Source organism: Rhinolophus sinicus, chromosome 3 (genome assembly GCF_057876585.1).
Source record: "Rhinolophus sinicus isolate RSI-liver-muscle chromosome 3, RSI-T2T, whole genome shotgun sequence".
In the NCBI taxonomy this organism is placed as follows: domain Eukaryota; kingdom Metazoa; phylum Chordata; class Mammalia; order Chiroptera; family Rhinolophidae; genus Rhinolophus; species Rhinolophus sinicus.
The window spans coordinates 38,935,005-38,960,250 of NC_142503.1; the positions used below are offsets into that span (position 1 = coordinate 38,935,005).

The 25,246-nt window shown below is 38.7% G+C and overlaps 1 non-coding gene across 1 annotated transcript in view; it reads left to right on the plus strand.

Moving 5' to 3' along the window:
* The window catches only part of LOC109453655 (uncharacterized), a 77,978-nt gene that overhangs the window by 19,058 nt on the left and 33,674 nt on the right, over positions 1–25,246 (plus strand). The window contains exon 2 of the transcript XR_012495125.2: positions 12,886–12,950. This is a non-coding gene — a transcript (uncharacterized LOC109453655). The remainder of the gene's footprint in view (positions 1–12,885; positions 12,951–25,246) is intronic.

A 25,246-nucleotide genomic window follows, 5' to 3' on the forward strand; every position in this document is an offset into this window, starting at 1 on the left:
AATTTTATTTTCTGTGCACACACAGCACATTACTTATTTATATCCTCGTAAGCAACCACTGGCTGTCCACAAGCTGAGAGAAGCTTGATTTTAAATATAACAACTGTTTACTCATAGATGCTGCATTTACATGGTTGACACCCTTTAACAGAACTGTAACATTTGTACAATAACCACCATGCTGGCCTATAAAATTTTAAAGCTAATAGTGTAACCCAATAAAATAATGATTTTGCTATATGCCTATATGTGTCTTGAGAGAAATTAATTAAAGGAAATAAAATGGCAATTGAAGCTGCTGAATGGTTGAAATTTTCTGAATAAGTGTGATCTTGACTTTAATAAATTAACAAGTAAGCTTCTTGCTATAAGTGTTTAATTAATTTTAAACCATATTTGATTTAGAAACCATTTATACTTAATTTCTGGTCTACTGTTCAATTACAGATGTCTATACTATTATGTACAGGCTCAAGATCCTGCTTGTTTCATTCATTGGTCACTGACTATTGCTAAAGAGTGGGGGGAAAAGGCATAAAAGGGCTGTGATCTAATTCCTCATGTTTGCCAGGGGAAATTCTTCAGGGAAAAAGTTTATTTAGAAAATGCATGGTTTTTTTACTCAGGTTTTATTCTATACGTAATCATTTGAGAGAGGTGGTAGAAGCAAATGAGAATGTATGTGTATCTTATTGAAACCAAAAGACTGAGATGTTGCAGTTCTTACTAAAATCATCTTTTTTCAAGTGAGGATTTGGATGAGTGGTTATTAAGGAAACTAAAGACAGCTGTGGAATCTGAAGGCCTCGGTTTGAATTCCAGTTACAGATGTAAGGTGGCATTATTTTTATTCTTCCTCTGTTGAAATGCTCCTTTAATATACAAAGTTTACATTTTTATCCTAGAACACATTTGCTTCTGCACCATAAAAAAGGTCATATATTGTATGTCACTCTTTTATTTCATTATGAATGAGGGCAACCAGGGTATATATAAGCCAAATGGTAACTAATCCCAACACAATGAGATTTGATTTTGAAATACGTCTTAGAATTTGTATTTGAATGTGAGTGATGTTTTGGGAAATTCTAATTCAGCGTCACCCCATTTATAACACTGTTGTTGGGGAGCAGGTTTACCAGTTATGGTCTATAGCTCTGTTATGTTTTTACAGTATGTAGTTGGATTTGGGGAAATATCCTTTACCCATAGTATTTTTGAGCCAAGTGATCAGCTGTAATGTAGATACTACTTAGGTAGAATAACGCAACTTCGTTATAACATTGTTCTATATCTCTGTCTTTTTCCTTTCCTCCTTGCAGAATTCATCCCTAGGTACCTTATTTAAAAACAATTCGAGGAAGGATTGACTCAGGATGAAATAAAGCACCAGCCTAAAAAGAGAGGCCCATTTTCACTCATTGTTTATCTTTGCCAGGATAAAGAGAGGCAAATAATTATTTTGCCTTTAAGGCCTTGATTCTGGATGTTAGATTAAACGAGTGATAGCCACATGTCACAAGCAGTATGGTTGGTTATTACCAAGCTTTGGATCAAGGTTTGCTTAAAGTAAGCTGTGCCGCGGATAAACCTTTGGAAGATCAAGAGTGAACTGCATTGCCCTCGACGTTCTTTCCATAGAACATTACTTGGTGGTATTGATTTTGAAAAATGAAATTTAACTTCTAAGAGCACAGATCAGATTCAGGTATTCTTAAATGTAAGATTGATTCTGACCTACCCAGGAACTATAGAATAATAATAATCACAGAGGGGAGAATAAAGTTGTACAGATTTTTCTGTGCTCCTTTTAGAAAATCTATTCTGGAGTGTAGAGGTGGGCAGTTGGTAAACCCAGTCTCTCTCTGTGTGGTAAGTCAGAGTTTGATACTGTCAGTCTGTTACCAAGATTTGTATTGGGAGCATTACAGATCACTGAAAGAGGCTTGGAGGATATCGTATTACCAGTATTTAGATGTTGTTACAGGTTTAATCCAGCGTAGATAAAAAGGTAACACAGTCACCTAGTACCCAACTAATTCAGGAACATGGGGAAAAATAGGTTGATTAAGGCTTACCTCAAGTCAGGTAGCTTATAGGTGGACACGGCTGGGTTAATTTAGGGTTGTTTTTCAAACAAGCGGACTTTTTCTGAGATTAGAATCAACATTACTGGTGGGAGCAGGAAACTTAGGAGCAGACAATTAGGTATAAGATCAAAGTACAGCTGCTTCTGTGTCACAGCTGTAAAGGATAGGAAGATGCTTCTGTGTAATTATATCAACAAGTTGTGTCAACAGACAAAGGGGAGACTAAGACTATATACATGCAATTCCACCAACAGCCAAAAAGCCACGTCTGTCTTTCAGACACATTCATGACAGGGAATAGCACATTTTGGTGTACTTGTAAATCCTTATCTCTTTCATTTTTTAAAATACATTTGAACTCCTAATATGTGCTCAGCAGAAGAGCAGGAGAACAAGAGAAGTCTAATACAGAATCACTCTTTTTGCCTTGAAGCCGAAAGGGTTTAGTGTGTGTATTATGCACACATGTATATAGGTATGCATTTAATATACCGTGAAGTATAATGTACGTGTAAAAAAGTGATACTGCGTCACGTATAGTTTACAAACGGTTGTAAGAGTAACTCTCAGTCGTGGTGGGGGAAAAGAAAAGACAGAAAAAGAAGAATTTGACCAATATGTCACAAGCCTCGTGGATCTCTTCCCAAACACAGCTCTCTCCCCACTTTTGTCCCCTCCTCCCTGAATAAAGTCTAGCCTTACTTTTTAGGTAATCATTTCCTTGCTTTTCCTCATAGTCTTACCACTTGAGTGTGCCCTCATATGCACCAGAAACATCCATGTAGTTCAGTGTTGTGTGTTTGGCAACTTTTATATAAATGGAATCATACTCGCTGTATTCTTTAGTCTTGCTTCTTCTATTTGTTACCCACGTCATTGAATGTAGCTACAGTTTGTCCATTTTCATTGCTTTGTAGTATTCTCTTGTATAAACATACCATAATTTATTTATCCATCCTGCTGCGTTGAGCCTCTGGACTGTTTACAGTTCACACATACTTAAGTAATGCTGCTGTATGACTATTCTTATGCTATGTCTTGGGGCACATGGGCATGTTTTTCTGTTGGACATAGTCCCAGCGAATAAATATTAATGATGTCACAGTGGGCAATGAAACTCTCTTTTGCTAAATACAGATTTAGTGAGCCAGTAATCTAATGAAGGGAAACAACCATTCTTTTGGTTACCTAAGGTGGTAGGTGCTGTCTTGACACAGACATGGCCATTTCCATCCAGGTAAATAAAAAATAGAATGTCCAGGATTGTACCTTTGCTTAAGATTCAGATATATAAGTATGTTTCATTATAAAAATAAAATATTTTCGCTTTAAACTACCTCTGGTATTATTTCTAGATTTCTAAAATTACCAGGATGAAATGTCCTTAGAGGGCAGGAAGTATATCTTAACAATTATATTCTTTGCAGAAACCATGGCAATGCTGGAAAGATGTTAAGTCCCACTAAATATGCATTCCTTCAATAAGTATACTTTGGAGTGTGCTTTAAAATTATCTGTATAAATGGTATAATTTCCAAGGGGCAGGTCCCTTAAAAGAGGGCAGGAGAGGATTTGTTTAACTTAGATTTTTTTCTGTTTTGGAAACCTCTTTCCTGAATGTTAGAAAATAATAGTTTGGATGAGTCAATGTAATAATCTGTTTTCTCCATAATTTTTCTTACCATAGTCTTACATGTCCTAAGTTTAGCTAATATTAGTATATTTCTGAGGTCTTTTTAAAGTACAATTTGGGCCGCTTATTTGCCTTTTGAAATGGAAGACAAAATAGAAAATGCACTAAGATGCAAGTTTATCACTTCTGATCATTCTGTGCTTCAAAGCATCTGTGTTTTAGGGCTTGGTCTGATTTTGTCAGGTAAGGCCAGATCACGGTCAATTGATTTCAGTATCTTCCTGTTTTTATGGGCTTCATTCTAAAGCTTTAGCGGGAGACTCAAAATAAAATGTTTGTCACACTATTCTGGGTTAGCTGAAGTCTTGTTCCTGTTTGTACAAAATGACCATTGGCCTAATGCAGTTAACATGAACACTTTACAGTTCATTCAGGAATTATTTCAAGTGTTGAGGAAAAGGCATTTTAACTGAAAATTTACTTATCCAGAATCAGGCTGGCAGAGAACACTGCTTCTTGTGAATTCAGCATACTAACCACACCACGATTCATTTTGCTCCTTTGCTATAACAAAAGTGTTTGAATTCTTTTTGGCAATGAAAAGATTCTTATGGTTTGTCTTCCTTGGGAATTGTAACTTTCAAAAGGTGCTCTTAAATATATTGCTACCTTATTTAAACTATTTGCTTCCAAGATGTGCAGTACTTTGCACAAAGAATAAGTCACTAATCCCCTGGACACACAAAAGGAAAATGCTCTACTGGGTTTCCCATTTTATTTTGTTTTTCTGTGGTAGGTTTATGACTTGATGCCTGGCTTCTTTATAGACTCACCTCTCACAAAACACAATTCCCTGTAATGTGTTTTCCATGCTTATAGAAAGAAACACTGTGTTAGTGTCTTAGTCTGATTGCACTACTATAACAAAATACCATAGACTGGGTGGCTCATAAACCACAGAAATGTATTTCTCACAGTTCTGGAGGCTGGGAAATCCAGGATCAAGACTCTGGCAGATTTCAATGTCTGGTGAGGGCCTACTTCCTGGTTCATACACAGCTTTCTTTTTGCTATAATCTCACATGGTGGAAAGGTGGGTCTCTTTTATAAGGCCATTAATTCCATTCATGAGGCTCCACCCGCATGACCTAATCGCCTCATAAAGTCCTCATCTCTTAATGCCATCACCTTAGGGGTTAAGATTTCAAAATACGAATTTTGGGGGGCCATAAACATTCAGACCATAGCAGTTAGCAAACACCACTAGCAATTTCATTTTTGACACATGGCTTTCTCTTGGCATATGGAGAGAAGAAGCCCCCTTAAAGGGCTTCAACGAGTCAAGTGAAAGTATATTTTTGACTGATATCTTTGTGATTTTAAAATATCCCCTTGACAACTTACTGTTTTTATAAATCTGGGGGAAAATAGATTCTTTTATGAAATTAAAAGATATTAAAATCACAGAATTGGAAAAGTAGCTGAGAAAATGTGCCAGCGGTATAGAGCGGGCCCATGTAGAAAGACGTACAAGCTGGGACGTGGCAGAATAAAGTGGTGTTTGAAGGAGGCTATACAGGCAGCAGGCCAGAGTCAAGACCATCTATCCTTCCAAGAGGTCGTCCAGACTGGTCTACCCCATGCTCTTTTCTGTAAATATTATTCAACATATAAGCAAGAAGAGATGGGCGGGTCAAAATAAAATGCTTTCGTAGCAAATAGAGAATAATTTCCCCTGATAGGACAGCAATGATTGAAATTCACATGAAAGAAAAAATCTTGGCTATGGTTTCTTCCTTGGAGTTAGAACTTTCAATAAATCAAAGTGCATCTGATGGGTACAAGAAGAGACTTAGATTTCAAAGGACGCTAGTGTTTTCAGGAACGGAGTTTGAGAAACACAGAGTTAAACTATAGCCTAATACAGAGGGTGACAAAAAAATGTATACACATTTTAACAGAAGAAAAAACTTTATTAAAATTGTAATAATATATACTGATAACAAAAGGTGAGTACAAATCATGAGTATATATATTTTTTGGCACCCCCAGTATATTTAGGCAAGCGGTAATTGAAAGTTAGAATATACACTAGCAGCATGTAAGCAGAATGGCTGTGGAATCCCACTTCTGTGTACCTTCAAGAACAGAGTAGACAGTTGTCTGTGTTACTCCCTCTAAAACTGTGATTCTCAACAGAGGCTTCCCTTGACAAGGTGGCAGCAGAATCTCAGTTGGGTTTTGTCAAATGCCTTGTCTGCATCTACTGAGGTGATCGTATGTTTTTCTTTCTAGTTTGTTTACATACTGAATTCCATGGATCGATTTTCTAATGTTAAGCCAACCCTGCCCTTCTGGGATAAATCCCACTTGGTTATGATGTACTATCCTTTCAATATATTGTTAAGTTTCATTTGCTAAAATTCTGTTTAGAATTTTTGCATCTATGTTCATGAAGGACATCACTTTATAATTTTCTCTTATTGTGATATCTTTGTCTGGTTTTGGGTATTGTAATGCTGGTCTCGTAGAATGAGTTAGGAAATGTTTCCTCCTGTATTTTTTGGAAGAGTTTGAATAGAATTGTTATTATTTCTTCACTAAATGTTTAGAAAATTTTACCCTGAAGCCATATGGGCTTGGCATTTTTCTTATGGGAAGGTTATTAGCTACTGTTTCTTGAACAGATATACAGTTTATACCAATACCCTCAATTCCAACCTAACACCACGAAGTCAGTTTTCTTCTTTTCCATAGTTGTCACTCCCTTCTCTGACAATGAGAAATCTGTCTCCCATTTTCTTTAGTATATTTACTTATTTGATTAACTCCCCTGTATGTCGTAACCAGTCTCCCTTTGCCAATGCTGCCCCGTTCCCCATACAAATGCCTTCTTCATCCCACTTGGGCTCTGACACCCCGCCCAGGGCTGCAGCCGCCCCGTGTTTCCCAGTCCCCACTCTGTGAGGATGCCGTCCTCACCCACCCAGGCTTTGACGCCTGTGCCAGACTGCTCCACTCCACAGACACCTCCCACTTTCTCTTCTCATCCATTTGTGAAATTGTTCCTGCCAACTGAGTCCATTTGATTCCATTTAAACTCCATGTCGTCTAGTACATAATTGGCAATTAATAAATACTTAATAAGACTAAAAAGAACTACATTTTTAAATGGACACGTGTTAAAGTGACACTCCAAGAAAGGTGTTAGTATTATCAAAATTGCCAGAGTTTGCATTCAGCTCAGCAGCCATGGACAAATTAAATGAATTTCTTTGAACTTATGTTTACTAATCTGCTAAATGGGATGAGGATAGAAATACTTATAATAATAATGATAATAGATAGCACATGACACCTGCTATGCAACCAGTGCTATGCTAAGGACTTAACATATACTAAGTCATCTAATCTTCAAAATGGTCTTTTGGAGATACGATTACGTACTATATTCATTTTGCAGAAGAAAAAGCTGTCATTTGAGGGAGGTGCCATTATCTTCCTCATTTTATAGATGAGGAAATGAAGCTTGAAAAAGTAATTCATCCAAAGTCATATAGCTAATAACTGGCGGAGTTGAAATTCAGACACTATGCTTCCAGAAAGTGTACTGCCCGACACATAGGAAAATTCCTAGTACATACCATGTTTCCCCAAAAATAAGACCTAGCCAGACAATCAGCTCTAATGCGTCTTTGGAGCAAAAATTAATATAAGACCCGGTCTTATTTTACTATAATATAAGACCAGGAATAATATAATACTGGGTCTTATATTAATTTTTGCTCCAAAAGATGCATTAGAGGTGATTGTCCGGCTAGGTCTTATTTTCGGGGAAGCAGGGTATATAGTGAGCTGTAGTAAGTAATGACCATTTTAATGTATAAAGTGATTAATTGTAATAGCTCTGAATCGCTATTGCCAGGTCTACGACATAGGAAGAGTCATGGCGCTGCCCAATAGGAGCAGGGAGGCTGATCCATTTTTAGCTTGAATACAAATTGGAAGTAATTTTTCATACTAGACAGAGTTTAAAATCTTCTCTATTTATTCCAAATTGGTAAAGGAGACATTTTTATGTAGAAAAGAAGACACAGACTCAGAAATAGGTTATGTACTTAAATCTAAAAGAAAATTTAAGAGAAGAAAAGATGTTTCCAGTCAATAGAAGATGACGAAGAGAATTAATGATACCCTAGAGATAAGAAAATAAACAAAGGGCCTCAGAGCTGGAGAAAGTAGCCCCGTGGTTGTGAGGAGAACAATAAAGACTTGAGAAGCATCTATCATTCCAGTTCAGCATTTAATAACAGCCCAAAGCCCACAAATCCATTAATGTTGTGATGGATCTGTGAACTTGACACATGATAGGTGCTCGATATATGCTTGTTGAATTGATCTGACAATCTTTTAAAGAGCTTAAGTTGAATTTCCAGTTAAAGGCACAAACATAAAACACAAGGGAGAACAGGAAGGAAGACAGCAGTCTCAAAATTTTGGAGGCTGGAAAGCATATAGGTACTGACTTAGCAGACTAGAGAAAGCAATCCTAAACTGTCAGTGAAGAAAACAGAAACTCAATTTACATTGCAAAATCCCCCAAGACCCAGGTATCTCTGAAAGGTGAGCATGAAGATGGGGGTTAAGCCTTCCCTGACAGTGTGTTAATGAAGAAATTATTCTTTATTTTTCCCCCACTTTGCAAAGCAACAGCCCTTGACCTTCTCAGCTCCCAGATTGTTGGCTGTCAACCAACATGCACCTGGCACAAAAATAGAACTCTTCTCTGGGGCAGAGGAAAGACCTAAGATCCTGATATCAGGAAGTCCCCAAGGAATAGAACTAAGATCTTGACATTGGTGACCTCCCAAGGAATAGACTCAGCTAGATAACCCTGCAGTGAAGAGAACACTCAACAAGCCACACGTACCTCCACAGTTTCTAATCAGCTTTCTGGTGGACAACTTTTGGTTTGAGCAAACAGCCAGGGAATGCCAGAAGCTCAAGGAAAGCCTCTGCTGTGATGGAGATGTTCAGAAAATAAGAGAAGTTGTTAGATTCACAAAAGAAGGACATGGTGCTATGTTAAAAATAAAACACTCAGAGAACAAAAAACCAAACTTTTAGAAATGAAAATGATGATAAGAGATACTAAGGGGATTTAGATTAAGTAGAAGGTAGATGCAGAAGGAAGATTTTAGGAAATATCCCAGAAAGTAAAATAAAAAGATGAAGATATAGAAAGGAAGAGAAAAAAGATAGAAGACCAATCCACAAGGTTGGATACCTAAATAACAGATGGATAAATGTATGGATGAATTTCAGCAACTTTATCATAAATGGAAAAAGTAAATTTCAAATATTATACAGAATGATGTATTTATATAAAATTTAAAATTTTTTAAAAAATCCTCTTGCATTCTATTCACTTATTAGTCATATTCTTTTTCTTTTCTTGTGGTTATCCTAAAGATTATAACTTGTATTCCTGATGTACAAAGTCCAACATGAATTAGTATTTTTATCTCTTCCTTGATAATTTAGACTTTAAAACACCTAAATTCCATTTATCACTTCCTACTTATTTGCCATTGTTATCATGTATTTTAATTTTCTCTATGCTTTTAACCCCACAAACCATTATTACTATTGTTTTCTGTAATTGACATTGAGTTGGTCTACCCACAGATTTATCTGGTGCTTTTTTTTGTTATTTTTTTTTTCTCTTCATTCCTCTCTACATTTCTGAATTTCTCTGACTAATCCTTCTGCTTGATGAATATCCTTTAATTAATTTCAATTTTTCTCTGAAAATGTATTTCTTTTACTTCCTTTTTTGAGCATTTCTTTTTCTGGGAACAGAATTCTAGGTTGGGATTTATTTTCTTTTTCCACGTTAAAAATATTTTTCATTGTCTTACAGCTTCCACAGCTCCCGTTTACTGTATGTTTCTTTGAAGACAATCTGTTATTTTTCTCTGGTTTTCTCTTTCTCTTTGTCCTTGATGTTTTTATAGTTGTACTATGATAGTCTGTGTGTGTGTGTGTGTGTGTGTGTGTGTGTGTGTGTGTGTGTTTGTGTGTGTATGTTTCTCCTGCTTGTGATTTATAATATGACTTGAATCTGAGTTTGGCTTATTTCATCACTTTTAGCAAAACTTAAATCATTATTTTTTCAAGTATTATTTTTGCCCAATTTTCCTTCTTCCCTACTGTGTTCTCTATATTTCTTACAGAAAGAAAGCTATAAGAAAGAACAGGAAAAAACATATTTCTTTATTTTCTTCTCTGTCTTGCTTCATGTAGGATGTTTTTATCCCATCTATCTTCCAATCCATTGATTCTCTTTAAAACTGTGGTTAATCTGTTGTCAGATCTATTCATTGGGGTCTTAATGTAAGTTATTGTTTTTAAGTTTTAGATTTTTTCTATTCTCTCTTATAGCTTCCAGTTTGTTTTAAAAAGTCTCTATGTTTTATTTCTTTGAACACATTAACCAAAATTATTTTAAAGTCTATGTCTCATAACTCCATTATCTTCATCCTCTATTATTTGTTGTTTCTCTTGGTTTTTCATCATGTTGTTATGTATTTGGTTATCCTGGTTTGAATGCCAGTCATTTTATATGAAAGCTTGCATAGATATTTTGAGGTCTAAGATGAGGTCTTCTTACCCTAGCAAAAATTTAAACTTGTTTCCAGAAGACTGCTAAAGGCATTGGCAATATTGTATTCCTTAGACGCCTGAGAAAATTTCATCCGGGCTTCACTCTCTCTGAGGATGAGTCTAGTTCCACTTTACTCCTAGGATTTAGCTTTTCATTACCTCAACATAAAACCTGGGAGATATCCTAGACACCCTTTTACTTGGTGGGCACGGAACTGCAGTTTTGTCCTGTTGGCCTTATGAGTCTATAGAAGCTTTGCTCAACTGTTCAGTCACCTATTACAAAATCAGCAGATGGCTAAGGGGAATACACCCCAAATTCCAGGCTCACCTCTCTGGGTTTCTTCTCTAATGACCTTACAGATGTTTACTGTTTTATTATCTCTCTGGTAATTTCAAACTGATTTTAAAAAACTATTTCTCTCTAATATATCAATTTGTTTCAGTGAAACGGTTGGTCCTAATGACAAAATTTGTCATTAAAGTGAACTCCCAAAAGGTACTTTTTATCTACTACCGTGTTTCCCCAAAAATAAGGCCTAGCTGAACAGTCAGCTCTAATGCATCTTTTAGAGCAAAAATTAATATAAGACCCAGTCTTATTTTACTATAATATAAGACCGGGTCTTATATAAGACCGGGTATAATATAATATAATACAATACAATATAATATGGGTCTTACATTAATTTTTGCTCCAAAAGATGCATTACAACTGATTGTCCAGCTAGGCCTTGTTTTGGGGGAAACACCGTAGCTCTGTTTATCCCTAACTGTAGGAATACGTATAGATGCAATGAAGTTATACAAAAATGAAAGTAAGGGAATGACAAACACATGATTCAGGACTATGGTTAAATCAGGGAAATGGAGACAGAAAGATGGATTGATTGTGGGTGGGGAGAAGATGGTTAGATGTAGGTTATTTTCAAGGCTCTCACTTTCGTTTCAGATGTCAGTTCAAGGGACCCAATTACATTGCTAAAAACAGCTAATTACATAAATACAAGAGGGCCATGCAGAGACCAATGATAAGTATACTCTGTCATGAATTATAATTAATCCATATCTGTGTACCTTAGATTCAATTAAAATAAGAAAGAATTTATGTAGGGAAGGAAATATAATCACAGTATATTATGTGGCACAAATGGAAGGAATAACATTTAATCAGTGTAAGTACTGAATGGCGATCTAACTGAAATTGTGATAGGGCCAAAATTGGGGATAGAAAGTGTGTATGTGTGTGGAGGTGCAGGAAGTAAAAGATAACTAAATCCTCATCTTTTTATACTGGGAAATTAATAGATAATGCCCAGAATGAAAAAGTCACAAAATACTCATGTTATTTAGAACCAAGAAAATTAACCAGAGAATCTGCTATGAGAGTTCAAAATGGTTGCCTGGGGGGTAGTGATGGGAGCAATGGGATTGAAGTTGACATTACAAGTTTTTAAAGCTGTTTGATTCTTTAAACTGTTTATAAAATTTGCAACTGATAAAAAATAAAAATTAAAAATAATAAAAAGGGGTTATCAGGCTAACTAAAATTAAAAGAAACGTATAATAGAAAATAATGGAAACTCGTGCCTGAAGACAGTTTGCCTGAAATTCATCCAGTCAGTTGATCTATTATTTCAACCAATTGGTTTTCAACCTATTCTTTTGCCATTTTCCACATGGCAAAGGCATGCTGTGCCTACTTTTAACTTTTTTTGAAAAAAAGAGAAAGCTGAAAAAAAAGTATGTGCTGTTCACTTGCATGAATTCTTACCCTGTTTCCCTGAAAATAAGACCTAATGCATCTTTTCGAGCACAAATTAATATAAGACCCGGTCTTATTTTCGGGGAAACACAATATTAGATTGATGACCATAGTGTGCAGCCCCGAAATTCTGAAAAGAGGTTCAACTTTTATTTGGGAATCATGAGCTATAAAAACAGCTGAGATATCGTTCTGCTTTAAAGAAAAAACTCCAAACAATAATTGAAAACTTACAATTTGATAAAAAGAAGGCTAGAAAAATATTGTGCAAATGATGTCACTTTGCTAAAAATAAAACTGAGGATTTCTGCAAAACTGCAGAAAAATCCTGTTCTACTCTTCGGATGGAAAATACACTTTTGTTCAGGCATGTTTAGTAGTTACTGAGGCTGAATTTCTGGCACTATGTCTATTAGCCACAGACGGTGTGTTTTATCTTCTAATTACTGTATATCAAACCTGTCCCTCATACAACTGTCCAGATGCTAGATGTAAGGATAAGGCACCCTTAGAAGCTACCTTCTTTGGCCACTAGGCTTTCTAGTCTTTGTGAAACGAAAGGTATTTACAATAACAGTAAAAGCTGAGTTTGCCAGAACTTTTCTTCTTGCTTTAGTTTTGCTAAGGCTAAAATGGGAATAATCATTCTAGTTTACTTATTAGAGTTACTCCAAAAAACAATTAAGATGATTGTCTTTGACAATCTTTTCTTTCTTCCCTTTTTTTTAAAGGACTGTTTGATTGTTGCATATTACGATAAGCACAAAGGAAACGTGAAGTTGAGTACCATATCAAGGTAAGAAAAGGATGGTTTCAGCTTTTCAGCGTACAGTCTACATGAGTATGTGTCATTTAACTAAAAGGAATGAACCATGTGTATTATATAAATAAGCACATACATACTTTTAAATCTTGTGATATTTACTAGATACTTGTTATCTGCTAACTCTGTGTAAAATACAAAATATGTGTATGTTTTTGTGTTGACATATCCACAAAGCCCTAATTCAGGATTTTAGGTATAGCCAGAGAACCAACTGCATTTAGCTCCCACCAAAGGAAATGAATATAGAACATACTTTGCCAATGCCATAAGCAAAGAGTTGACAGGCCCCATGACATTTTTTGGTGACATGTTTTGAGTGACCACATTTAGAGTTATAAGGCTTACCGACCTCATGGCCATAAAAAGTTCTAACACTCCCGCCCCATTAGATATTGCATTTATATCTAGCTTATTCATCTGCCTCTGCATTGGGTAACTAGGGAAACAATGACGTCACTGCTCAGCATGGTACTTAGTAACTTCTCTATTTAGGCTCTTGGTTTCAGAAGCCTACAGTTATTTAATAAATCTCACCTCCACCTCTGTAATAGATTCATACAACTTTGTTTAAGGGGAAACCGTATCATTCTGTTGAATGCATTGTTTGGAGGAAAATGTATATTCTGAACTGTTCTGTTTCTGAAAAAAAATCATCCGTGCATTTGCAGGAGTTTTTTTATGGACATTGACAACATTGAGCCAGTTGTGTGACCCGAATTAAACGTCTCCCCTTGGACCACGCTCTCCTTTGAGCAGTTGTCCTTCGGCTGGCCTTTACTGCCACCGTCCTTCACTGCCACCTTGCTGTTTATTTGAGAGGCTAGATTGCTGTCTTTCTCTTCTTTCTTGTGATCTTCTTTCCAGCTCCATCATGTGGGTAGCAAAGAGTTGTTAGAAATAAACTGTCTCTGATGTAACCCTGGACCTTTAAAAAGCCACCTGCCCTGAAAAGGGGATAGAAATGAGTTAGCTGTCTTTCCGATGAAATAAATATATGGACACTCAGTACAACTCAGCAGTCACTTGCCTAATATGTTTGTGTTCTTAGTTTCCAAAATTATTTCACTCCTCTTCTTTTCTCAAACTTACTACACCCGTTACTTTTGCCCTCAGATTTTAACCTGACAATGTAATTCACTGAGAAAATAGAAGCAACCAGACATAAATTCCATTATTTCCCCACCCTCTAAACCATCAAACCTACCCACCTCCATACCTGTCTGTACTCTGTCTTCCCTCCTCTGCTGGGAATGAAAGACCAACCCTGACACTTTGGCTTAAGATCCTGCCTCCTCTCATTCTCAGTTTCCCCCCTCTCTCTCTCTTGCATGAGCGTTCCCCTTTCTGCTGGACATTCTCACCATCCCCATGGTCTACTGTCTCCTTGTTTTAAAAAGCCTTTCTTTGACAGTCCATACCGCTCTAGCTACTGGCCCATTTCTCTTCTCCCAGTCACTGGCAATGTGGTGGATTTCAAAAGGAGAGAGGAGTCAATTGTGTTGGATGCTGCTGAGAGGTCAAGGCTGCCTAGGATTTGGACCACTGAGAGAGCATCTACAGTCCACTGTCTCCATTTCCACATCTCCTGTTCTCTCCAGCCTCCCCTGATTGAGCTTCTGCCCCAATACTCCACTGAAACTGCTCTTGTGAGGGTCCCCAAGAATCCCACCTGCCATATCCTGTGGACTCTTAACCTCTTGGCAATCGAGTCCTCTCTCCTTGACATTTTGATTCTCCCAGAAGCAGAGCCTGAGACAAAGACTTGTGTGCCGGTGATTTGTTTGGGGAAAGATTCCAGGGAGCTACAGTGAGAGGTCACAGAGGAGTGAGGAGTGAAAGCCCATAAGGTTGTGTCACAGAGTTGGACATGGCTGTAGGAAACGGGTGCAACTAGTGCTTGATTCAGAAGACCCTGATGTATAAGAACCCAGAGAAGCTTACAAAATGTGCCTCGGAACTGGTCTGAGGGATAAAAAAGGAAGCATGTATCCATCGGATCTCACCCCCATCGCTCAGGAGTCGGGCCCCACATGTGTTACCTTCCCAGTCCCAGCTCGTGCAGAAGGGCCAAGTAGCTTCCTGAGGTAAAATCCTGCCAGTTTCAGCTGCTGTCTTCTAATTGGCCTGCTGTGCTTTCACTGGATTCCTGTAGGCAGTTTTGAGATATGTTCTCATAACAGGCAGATACACTATAGCTCCTCGTTGCACAGAGGCTGAAACCAGGCAGATCTTGTGGTGGCTGTTGGTTTGTTCCCACCCACTTGTATTTTGGGGTTCTTAGAGATACCCTGTCACCAAGGTTGGGTGTAAATGTAGTCCATGGATTTTGGGTTTCGCCCTGTTTTTATGTAGGGATCTGGTTTTCAACACCATTCCATCCTCCTATAACATTCTCAAAGAACTTGTAATTTTAGGCAGTAAATCAGCCAAATCTCTCTTTGAGTCAACTATCTGGTTATTTTATTTCAGATGATTAAACTATCTTGGGTGTACCAACATGATCAAATTTTTCTTTTACAAGAGTGAAACAAAATGCATGTCTGCTTTTTGCTAAACCAAACTTCTGTGTCTCTCTTCTTGGAGCCCTATCAAAAATGACGTCACAGCATGGAGTATTGCTCCTAATTTAACACATTTCGAGTGATTAGATCATATAAATGTAAATGTTAAAGAAGTGATTGCGATCTTTGTAAATCATTGTGTTAAAATATATGGTTTCATTTAGTGCATTGATATTGTAAGTGAAGTTCAGTTTCTGACTTCATACACAAGTGTTAATGAATAGGCACATTTACCTACTGATTAAACAAAAAATAACGTCCCACGTTGATGATTGAACAAACCACGGCCTTAGAGAATTATTACTTAAACCTTTACCTGGCATTCTGCTCAACTTTCCATGTGATTTATTTCATAACTGATTTACTCATGGCTTTAAAGCAATATTCACCCAGAAATGTTTTTTAACATAATTTAAGATTTCTTTGCCAGGCCACTCTGTAGAACTTTTCAAGACCATAACACATCATGTTTCTAATATTTTTATTGTTGAAGAGATAATATCCAGTAGAATTTATTTTTACTTAGACTTTCTCATTGTAAATAAAAGCATAAAAATACCTTTTAAAAATAATTAAAATACCATCAGAGATTGAAGATGAATTAACAGAGGAATGGATAGATGTATACATACATGGTGAAACAAGTATAGAAAAATGTTAATGGTAAAATCTCTATTACATTTATTTATTATAAAATTCTTTCAACTTTGTTGTATGCTTGAAAATGTTTATAATAAAATATTAGAGAGAATACCATTGTAAACATAAAAACTGTAAGAGAAGTAGGAAACATCTTAGGTTTCATCCTAGAATTTCCTTATTTAAAACCAAACAAACTTTGTAAGCTAGAAGCATTATACTTTGAAAGTTTCTCCAGTGTGTATTTAAGCACATTTTAATAACTTTCCTAAAAGAAGAATTTCTTAAAAACAGGTTGTATCTGTTCTTCTTTATGGAAGTCCTCTATCCAAAATAGTTTCAGGAAGAAGGTTTTCTTGATACAAGCTTAAAATAAAAACCAAATTTAAAAAAAAAAATGTTTAAACTAAGTGCCAGAGATGCTAACGTAGACAGCACTTCCTCCCGCACCCTCACGCACCCCACAGGGCTTTGCTTTTTCACTGGAACAGAAGGGATGTGTTTGGTTAAGGGCATAGGCTGCAAGAAGCTTTTAAAGGGATGATGTCAGCTTTGCCACCTGCCCTTAGAAATGAGTTTTAACCCTCAGGATTAGAAAAATAAAGACAAGAACCAGACCTCCGGAAACTTTGGGCACAAGAAGAGCTGCTTGGGGTCCCACATGTCAGGGTCCAAAAAGTGCAAGTGGAGGCCATTCTGCCATTTTGCATGGAGGCCAGGTCAGCGGGGGCATCTTGAGGGCCGGCCGTTTGCGGAATAGCCCAAAGCAGTATCCTCGTCCTGGACATTGTTGACTCTCAGAGTGACAGCCTTCAGCAGTGGGATTCATTCAACTAAATTCCTGGCCAGTGGGGAAGAATGGGCGAGGAAAAGGTGGCGGACGCCCCATGAGACTCCATGACAGATTAACCAGCAGACACAGACGAGGCTCCCTTTGGTGGCTGACAGAAACAAATTAGATATACTTTGAGCAGTTTATCGTTTGGGAATAAGTTCCCTAAAAGCAGAGCCTAAGGTGGGAATTTTTATCCAAGTGATTGATTTGAGGACTGTTCTCAGAAGGGCACGAGGGAAGCCAGATGGGGCAGGGGAAGACAACCACCTGAGAATGAGGTCTCAGCTGGATGGTAGCTTCAATCAGACCTCACCCTGAAGCTCTGGAGGGTAACTAGCTTCTCACAATTGGTCCCGCTTTGAGGCAAGGAGGCTAGTTTCTGGAGTCTGTATATCAGCCAGTCATTGGCTGCAGTTTAGCCAATGGAACAGTGGAGGGTGGAACAGCCTTCCCAGTGAAGAGGCTCCTGAGGGCAGTTCTTCGGAGAAAAGGGAAGCTGTGCCCTGTCACAATCCAAACCAGAGTAAGAGAGGCCTGGCATCAGGAGCACCAAGCCTGCTGCTCTATTCCTCTTTGGCAGGTGGGCGTCTCTGAGTTATTGTAATTTAGGTCTAAATGTAAGTGTGACCCTATTTTATAGTCATAGGCTGTGAGGCCAGCTGGATTAACCAAATATTGATCTTAGAATAGCTTTAAGCATGTAGACTAATCAAAATGTTCCTGAGATAAGGGCCAAAAATGGATTAAGTGTTTCTCCTCTTGAGACTATACCTGATTAATCTATAACATTTGTACGCTCCATACTCGTGATTAGATAATTTTTTATAATATCAATAAGTACCAATAGTGTAAAAAGAGAATTTGATTCACTTAGTTTCCAGGAAATTCAGTCCTGTTTCTGCCACTTCTGTGGCTTCAGCCAAGTCTTTAAACCTCTCTGGGACTATGTAAGATAAGGGACAGTTGACATTTGCTACACCCATAATAAGATTTTGTTTATGATAGCAATGAGGTAAGAGGGAGCCATTGAAAGTCCTCACAGGCCAATAAGTTTAAAATGTCTTTGAGAAATGTGAACCCCAGTAACTCCATGTGTACCGCCTGCAGGAATGAGAAGCAAAGAGACACACTAGAAGGCTGGCACAATAATTCGGGCTTGAAATAGATAGTAAGACCTGCCCTTCCTCCTCCTCAAACCAGATAGGCTAAAGTCCCCTGCAGAACTCTCTCAAAGCACCTTGCAATTACATGTTCCATGTTCATTTTATCCACTAAGCTTTACTTTGCAGAAGGGCAGGAAGCATGCCTGTTCATTCATCATTGCATACCCAGAGCTGGACACACTGTCTGACAAATACTTGCTGCATAAATGAGGGGTTTGAATAAAATAAAGGAATGTAGCTTAGTTCAGTTAATAGTGGTCCAGAAAAAAAAAGACAAGTCTTGATATCTGCTGAAGGGAAGGAGTCACAAGTAACTGTCAAACTTTGAACCTGAGAGAACAATAGTCAAGAAGTTGTAAGGCTTAGAATATTAGTTTTCTGTAGCTGCAAAATGAAGTACCACAACCTATTGGATTAAAGCAATACACAAGTTCTGTGGGTCAGCTATCTGGGCACAGCTTATCTGGATCCTCTGCTCAGAGCCCCACAAGCTGTAATGAAGGTGTCAGCCAGGGCTGGTGTTCTCATCTGGAGCGTGGGTCGTCTTCCAAGTCATTCAGAATTCAGTTCCTGGTGATGATAGGCCTGGGGCCCTCAACTGTCCTGTCCCAAAGCAGTTCACAAGAGGGTCATTTGCTTCTTGAAGGTCAGCAGGAGAGTGTCCTTCTTGCTTCGAGCCTTTTCTTTCAGGGAAGGCCTGTACCCTCTTTTAAAGATCGCACCTGATTAGCTCAGGCCCAGATAGGATAATTTCCCCTTTGGTTAACTCAGTCAACTGATTAGGGACCTTAATAACATCTGCTCAGTTCCTTCACCTTTGCCATACTCTGTTGGCTAGCAGCAAGGCACAGGCTCCACCCACACTGGAGGGAAGAGGATGGCACCGTGTGCGTACCAGGGGCAGGAATCACAGGGCGCCATCTTAGAATTTGCAGACCACACAAGTCAGGTCTGTCCGTGTCAGGTTTGTGTGTTCGTGGGAGACAAGAAGCTAATGGTGGGTGAAGAGTCCAAGCTGGACTTGTGGGTTTGACATAGTTGATGCTATGAGAGAGCAGAGCAAAGCAGCAGAGACACTCTCGGTGTGGGGAAGGTGTTTACTATTTAGGGAAGTAAAAGGACCTAGCAAAGTAGAGAAGGAGCAGCAGAATACAGGAGAGGAACTAATAATGAACTGTCACATAAGCAGGACGGAATTTCAAGAGCTGGGTGATTAATAGAGTTGAATGTGGAAACCCTCAAGGAGAATGTTGGTAACACCATTTATTTGACTATGCAGTGACGGTGGAGAAAACTTGTGGTGGAGTCGAGAGGCTGTCAGGAAAATGGGGCAGGGGATGTTGAAGTTGTAGGAAAGGAATGTTCAGTCCCGGCCTCTGAGAACTCCCACGTTAGTCTCGGGCAGGGCTGTGCCCTGAGAGACTGCGTCTAGAAGAGAATGAGCTTTCCCAGTCTAGCTCTGTTTCCAGTCTAGCTCTGCTTACAAAGCCCTCAATGAACTTTCATTCTGGGATGTAGGAGGTAGCCCCACAGTTTGCATTTAGGCTGTTTGGGCCTCTTCTGGACAAGACAAAATGAGACTTTCAGCAGAAAATACAAGTAATCTACCAACTGGGGTAAATCGGAGGTAGGGAGTCTTTCTGCTCTCTGAATGATTAAAACTTGACTCTCCATCTAGTTCTGTGAGTTGAATTTTTAATGATGAGTAAAAATCCTTGCTTGGTTTCTTTTTGGCCAGGCCTCATTTCTTTCAAGCCAGGAGCCCAGCTGCCCTAGCTGTTTTGCAGAAATCAAGTAGAATTCTGAGGAAATGAAATAGTAGGAAGGATTAAGCAATTTTTGGATCCAAGACAGATATTCTGAGGCTCTTGAAATAACCAGCATTGAAAGGGGGTATCATTAATCAAGGGCAGGATTGCCATATAGAAGTTAAATTTAATTCTAATGTTACCAATCCATAAGCGAGACTATTTTTCTTTATGATGTCCCAGGATTGCATCCCACCTTCTCTCCTTTCAGTCAAAAGATCACCCTGAAATAATTGTTTTATCATGAGACCTCTACAGCTAACAAAGACTAACACAAAAACTATCATCTGATTCTATCCATATGGCAGGAATATTGTTCGTATTGTTCAACTTTCTTGTATCTTCCTTTCACTACCAGTTACAAATATTTACTCCCATCACAAAGCAATTTGCGTATTTTCACCATCCATTTTCTTTCCTTATCACTTATCCCATGTTAAAAATTCCTGGCTATAAATACTATGCATAGGAAAATAGGATGAAAATGTCGATCTCTAAGAGTTTATAATCATCTCTGCAGCCCGCAGTGTGTTCATCTAACATTTTAAATAGATTTTTCCATCTTTCTAAACCAATGGGGTAAGTGCTCTGCCCGCTGTTGTAAAGTGGATTCCATGGCTCACTGGGCTTTTCTGTCCTTAACTTTGCAATATACGTAATTTGATTAAAAATTTGGCTGGTCAGGGTAGGGAGAAATACAGGGAAATTGCTCTTAACGGTATCTCCAGTGTGCCTGGGATTATAATTGAAGCAGAAATGAACATCTTTCTCTGTAGCAAGTTAAAAAAGGGCTTTGTTCCATTTTTACATTGGAGATCATCTGTTATTGTAACCTAGACACCTAAACCCACTCCAGATTCAGAATGTGCCATTTATAAACACGCATGCCAAGTTTCAAATGCCCTTTTTGAATGTTTGCGTATAATTTGAAGCTTGCAATGCCAAAGTAAAATACAGTTTCCATTGTATTGCATTACCCACACCGCATGTGAGCTGCGTCTCTTCTCTGACATTGCTTGAATAGACGAAGCATAGTTTGACTTTGTTCAAAAAGAGGAATGTTTCTCGGCTCAACTGAAATGATTGCTAGGTATAAGCTGCCAACTTCATTTTCCCCCTGCAGAAATGTACATTTTTCCCTATTATAAAATGTACTCATAATAGAAATGAGACAGTTCCCAAGAGTGTGGTTATCCAAAGGTAATCTCAACTCAATCTGATTAGAGGCAAGTGGCTCATGCCTCAGAATGCTCCAGGGTATGATTATTTTATGATAACCATACTCTGTATCATGTCTTATTGATTAACTAATAAAGCGTCAGCATTGCTATTTAGAAGAAAAGCTGAGAAACCGAGGGGATAACTGGTTTTAGAAAGGAAGCAATTCTTTCGAAAGACCCAAACTACCTCTTGTGCCACCTTTTTATAATTTTAGGTGGAGCATGAAAGATCATGGATTGTCTCTTTCAGTATCTCTTTAGTGAGCATTCATTTGCTAATTCTAATGCATGCATTTATATTTAAATGTACCCTAAATTGTTACTCTCTCTGTTGTGAGAGCAGAATGACATTCCTTTAAAGAATGCTGTGTTTTGTTCCCATCATCCAGATGCCTTCATTGCACAGGTCCAGGCAGATATAGATAGAACCTAAAAACTACAGTAACCAGCTTGCCTATGAAAGCCATATGCCGATAATATTACCCAGCATTGGAGTGAGAAGAGCATGTGACTAGCAGGCAAGTATCTTGCACCTAGAATAGCTTTTGGTCTCTAACTAGGAGTGTGTCCCTTAGCACATAAGTCCAACATTCAGCACCCACAGTATCCTTATCTCCCCCAAAGGCTGTGACCACATACCTATAAAAAAGGTGGGGTGAGGGAATAGAAGCAACCAACTTAGGTGATTCAATTTAACAACCTCTTTTGTCACAATTACTTTATGTTTTCATTGCAAATAGAAGTTTATGGCCTAAATTACCAACTCATTGCCTCAGTATTCCATTTCCTCTTACTATATAGACACAGCTAATATATCCAAATTGAAAAATGTTCTACAAGTAATAACGTCTTGGTAATGCATCTTTTTTTTTTTTTTTATCAAATTTAACTCTCTGTGAAGTATAATCTAGTCACTTCTATAATAACTGGTCAAGACGCACTGGCTGCTGGCGTTGGGAGATCTCTTTCCCTCCTCAGTCCATTTCCTTGGCTATGTATTATTGATGTGGTCTGAATAGAAGAACACTTTGAATAGATATACATAGGGTTAGTTTAATTTATACATGTCTGCTTTTAGTATGCCACTATTCACAGAGCCTGGGATATTTTTATCTTCAAAATCCGAATCTGCTAGAATGGAATTTCTCTTAATTTCCCAAAGAACATTTTACCAGACCTTCTACCTGTAAGGTCTAAGTTTAATGTTTGCCACAGAAACCATCTGAACTGTTTTCAAAAGGACCTTAAAGCTGATCAAATTAGTTAACATACATCTTCTATTAACCTGATGCTGTTTCTCTCCCTTTTAAAAGCAGTATTTTAATGTTCATCTCCTTTTTCTCCTATGATAGTGCTTTTTTTTTCCTCTTCTTCCGCCTCCCCCCACTTTCACTCCCCCCCCACTCCGGTTCAAGCCGTTGTTTCTCAGTCTAGTTGTATAGGACACAGCTCCCTGGCCCATGCTGGTGTTATGAGTCTTGCCCCTGCTGAGGCAGTCGGTCAGCTGCTCACAGCAGCCTCACGCCAACCTCCAACCTCCAACCTCCAACCTCCAACCTCCAGCTGCTCGTGGCAGCCCTGCTCCAGGGAGAGCTGTTATTTACAATCTGAGCTGTAGAGGGCACAGCTCACTGGCCCATGTGGGACTCGAACCGGGAACGAACCGGTGATCTCAGCGTTAGGAGCACGGCGCTCCAACCACCTGAGCCACCGGGCCACCCCTGGCCCCAATTTTTTTTTTTTTTTTTTAATTAGACCTTTTGTTTGTGTTGTTTCTGCTGGGTAGATACCATCCTTCTGAGTTATCTTTGACAATCTTGCTAAGCAGGATATGAGGACTGACTTCTAGGCTCTCAAAATGAAGGGAACATGGAAGCCCCAAAGACTGATGATGGCATTTGTCCTAAGGAGAGTTGAACAAGAAGACGGTCCCCACTTTATTCCCCCAGAGAGTAGAGAGCCTGCCACTTCACTGGTTCTCCCTTCTCAGATATTAGTGAATCCTATGATCTTCATGCTTTTCGACATAGATGAGGGATGGTGGATGTTCACATGGTTTTTCTCTTCTTGTACTTACTTAAGGCTTTTACTGTTTTGTTTATTCGGGATTGTTTGTTTGTTTGTTTGTTTGTGTTTTTTTACAATGAGGAATGGAAATAATTTAGGCATATGAAAACATGTAAGACTTTGTGTATCCTCCTGTCTTATCTTCTCATATCTGTGTCTCCGGCTGCTGTCTTTGGCTGTGTAGTTTAGTAATTCCTTATTTAAGTCGGCATGGACCAAGTTATGCTGCAGTAACAATTGTAGTGTCTTCAAATAACAAGGTTTATTTTTCATTCTACAGTGAAATCAGGGGTCAGCAGCATAGTCTCTGCCCCCCTCTAGGACCCAGGCTACCAGAAGCATTGCTGTGCCCTACAGCAGAGGGAAAGAGGGCTCTGGGATTCTTGCACTGAGCACAACTGCCCTGGCCCAGAATTGATACACATCAGCAACAAGATGCACATGGTCCACCCAACAAGGATTGCTCTCGGGGGGTAGACAGTGCAGGGCTGTCGTGGGTCTGGAGTGAGGGAGAGATGGAAACACTTAGTGAACAGCAGAAATGACTGTCATATGTCCTCAACTAAAACAATAGAGACACCTTTTCCCAGCTTATGAAGGAGCTCATTAGCGTCTTTTCCCACATTACCCAATAAATCCTCACCACACCTCAAAACCTCGGATTAGGGATACTGTCATCAAACTTTACAGCTCAAGGATAGGGTCATTAGGTTTCTATTGCTACGCAAACTCAGTGGCTTAAAGCACAATGTATTGATTATCTCACAGTTTCCATGGTTTGGAAGTCTGGGTATGGGTTACTGGGTGTTCTGCTCAGGGTTCCATCAGACCGAAATCGAGGCGTCACCAAGGGCTCAATCCCATCTGAGGCTTGGGTTCTTCTTCCAATCTCACTAGTTGTCGGGAGAATTAAGTTCCTTGCATTTGTTGAAGTGAAGTCCCAGCTTCTTGATGGCTGTTGGTCAGAGACATTCTCAGTTCCTAGAGGTCACTCTCAGGCCGTTGCCACACAGCCTCCTCTAAAAGCAGTTTACAATGTGGTGGTTTTCTTCTTCAAGGTCCGCAGGAGAAATCTCTCTCACTTCGAATCACTCTTATCTCTTATAAAGGCTCTTCTGATTAAGTCAGGCCCATCCAGGATCATCTCCCTTCTGATTAACTCAAAATCTACTAATTAAGGATATTAATTATATCTATAAACCTGTCTGTCATATAACATAATTATGGAAGTGATACCCCATTTACAGGTTCCTCTCACACCACGGGGAGGCGATTACACAGAGTTAGACACCAGGGGCAGGAATCGTGTTTGCCATCTTAGAATTCTGCCAACACAGACACAGAGGCGACATCTGTGCAGTTAGAGACCAGTCCTAAAGCGGGTAGTGTTTAGGGTCATCATAATGCCTGGCTTCACAGAAAAACTTGTTGGATTGTTCAGTGAATCAATATTTAAAACATAAAAAGGAGAGAGGGAGGGAAGGAAGAAAGAGAGGAAGGGAAGAAAGAACAAAGAAAACTGATGTAAAATGACTTCCCAATAGAGAGGGCCAGGAGGCAGTGGTGGAGCCGTTTGTGAATCAGATCAGCCTCCCAAATAAATGCTAAACTTCCCATTTATTCTCAAGTGTCACACTGTCTCTTCAATACAGGAAAGTGTGGCCCTTATGAATGACCCTTGATGGTGGCTCTCATTGTATCTCCTTTTTAATATAGTATTTCTTTGTAAAGTTTACTGTCAAGGAACTTACTGCATTATTCTTTTCTGTGGAGAAGAACGTTGGTTACTCTGCTTCTTGCTCAACTCCCTAAGATGGCGCGTTGTTCTGTAATATGTACAGTATTGCCCAGAAGTAATTTTCCTTTTATTTTTGCCCACAGGGTGGAAAATTAAGGTTGAAATACAAGTTTATTTTTGTTTTTCCTAGAAGAGGTGACAGTGTAGTTTCTCTTGCCTGTTTTTCAACAAGCAT